The 2,417-nt window shown below is 40.8% G+C and overlaps 1 pseudogene; it reads right to left on the bottom strand.

Annotated features, from left to right (window-relative positions):
- Window positions 1-1,697: 1,697 nt before the first annotated feature.
- LOC125152644 (ragulator complex protein LAMTOR5-like) lies at window positions 1,698-2,131 on the bottom strand (annotated as a pseudogene).
- Between the last annotated feature and the right edge of the window lie 286 nt (window positions 2,132-2,417).

Raw genomic sequence — 2,417 nt, 5'->3', positions numbered from 1 at the left:
TTAAAAAAAATGTGTGTATCAACTCTATTTCCAAATCCTACCTCTTCTCAATTTCTAACTTGAATGCCAATTTCTCATGAAACATTTCCTTATATCCCCAATCATACTGACCTACAAAGGCCCACACAGTGTGCACATGGGCCACCCCTATCTCTTCACCTTACCTCTTGCCGCCCTCCCTCTCATTCACTTGACTCCACTACATTGGCTCCCTCCTGGCTGTTGCTCCTGGTACATGGGGAACAATCAGTTAATATTTGTAGAGTGAATAAATGAATGAATGAATATGGCATCTCCCTTGTTTTTTATCATTCTTGACATAATCTGTTTTGTTCTATATAGGTGTGTATTTATCTTACCTCCCCTACTCTTAAACAGCTCAGGCCATTCTACTCACTTTGATATGACCCTTGGTCCCTGGCACATTGCTTGGAATGTACTTAATAACAGCTATTAACAACAATAGTAGGAAGAGCTCCCCCCCCCCTTTTTTTTTGAGTGATTACTATGAGCCAAGCCCTGTAGTAAACATTTATAGGTATCCATCACCTCATTTATATATCTAAATGACTGTCAGGATGCACATGTAGGAAAGCACATAGTCATAAAAGGGACCTTCTGTACAGGGTGCCTGGTGGCTCAGTCAGTTAAGCATCCGAGTCTGCCTCAGGTCATGATCTCACAGTTCATGAGTTTGAGCCCTGTGTGGGGCTCTGTGCAACAGCTCAGAGCCTGAAGCCTGCTTTGGATTCTGAGTCTCTGTCTCTCTCTGTCACTTCCTTGCTTGTACTCTGTCTCTCTCTTTCTCTCAAAAATAAATACACATTAAAAATATTAAATTAACAAGTACTTAAAAATTTTATCAGAGCTAATTTCTGATATGGTAAATATCAGTAGATATAGCCCACACATAAACTAAAACTCTTTGGGGTCCTCAATACCTTTAAGAGTATTATGTGGCCCAGGGAGCAAATTGCTTGAGAACTTGGTGTTATTAGGTAATATTTAAGTTTCTTTTCGGCTCTAAAATTGAAGGGTTCTCTGCTCATAAAGCAATTTAGATCATACATAACTTTTGGAGGGCAGGAGCAGGGGCTCCAGATCACTAGGCTGTCTTTGGGGCAGCTCAGAGAAGAAGGGCCATCTTGGAACTGGATTCTGGGCCTAGGTTACACATTGTTTGACTGTTCTTGGGCACCTGGATTTTCTCTGCTCTTAACTGCTCGATGGACTTGTGGAAGCTCCTTTCCTGTTTTGGACTCACACACAACTCCCAGTTATGATTCATTTCTCCCACACTCATTATTTCACTCCTTGTCCTCTTTTATGCTTAAGTGATATGTAAATTTTTACCTTGACCCTTGACTAGAACCTGCTTCCGACTTTCTTTCTTTCTTTCTTTCTTTCTTTCTTTCTTTCTTTCTAGTCCTCCAACCAGATTTATTGAACATAACAAAATTCTATATACAAGGTGACCTGGATCTGCTGCCTCAAACCATGATCCTTTCTTTCTTACTTATATTTTGATAAGTCAGTCCGCTGAGTGTGAAAAAGCAGCTTACTCTAAAATTCATAGAAAAGTGCCCAATGCACACTAAACAAATGGGGCCTAACCACTGGAAGTTTAATAGTTCTACAAGATAATTAACATAGGATCAAGCCCCTAAGACAGGCTGCTGGAGGACTGAAATGAGATGTCAAGAGACCATTTTGTGCTCTGCTACTGTGATGCCATCATGTTTCTGGATCATAATGTTCCCATTATCTGAATCTAGACACACCACAGGAATTTAGTGGGGACTGCGGTTAGCTTAGCTGCTTGCTGGGCTAGAACAGATGTTACCCCAGCATGCTCATCTGACAGGGATCTGCAGCAGCCCAGATTAAGACCTTGTGAATCTGTGCACAGGACTCCAACAATGGATGAATTCTTCACTGTGTCCTCCAAGTGTTGCTCCAAGGTCGTCTCCATCCCGCCTGCTGCCTGCCCCGCCCCTACCCTGCTTCCAACATTATATACTTAGTTGTCCATAAACCAAGGTCTTACAATATCCAAACACTTCCTGGATTAGGTAATATTTCCTAAGATGTTAGCCCCAAATATCTTATTTCATATTTCCCAGGGCATGTGCAGGATTACAGCAGATTTCATGGTTTAAATTCTTTCTCATTGATTACCTCTGGGGAAAGGAACAGGGTGGCAAAAAATAAAACTTTGTTTCAAATGAAGCAATCTGAAAATAATCTGAAATGTAATTATTTCTAAAAAAATTTCTTGTTTGGCTGGCATCATTCCATACCAGGGAGGATCATCTTACAGGGTGGTTACAGAAGTGCAAAGTACATCACACATCACTGGGCAGTAAAGAATGGTTTTGTTTTTTATCCCCTTCAGTTAACTGAGTCATAATTTGATG

Source organism: Prionailurus viverrinus, chromosome E2 (assembly GCF_022837055.1).
Source record: "Prionailurus viverrinus isolate Anna chromosome E2, UM_Priviv_1.0, whole genome shotgun sequence".
Taxonomy (NCBI): Eukaryota; Metazoa; Chordata; class Mammalia; order Carnivora; family Felidae; genus Prionailurus; species Prionailurus viverrinus.
The sequence above is the reverse complement of the archived record's forward strand: the minus strand, read 5'-3'. Positions and strand labels throughout refer to the sequence as shown.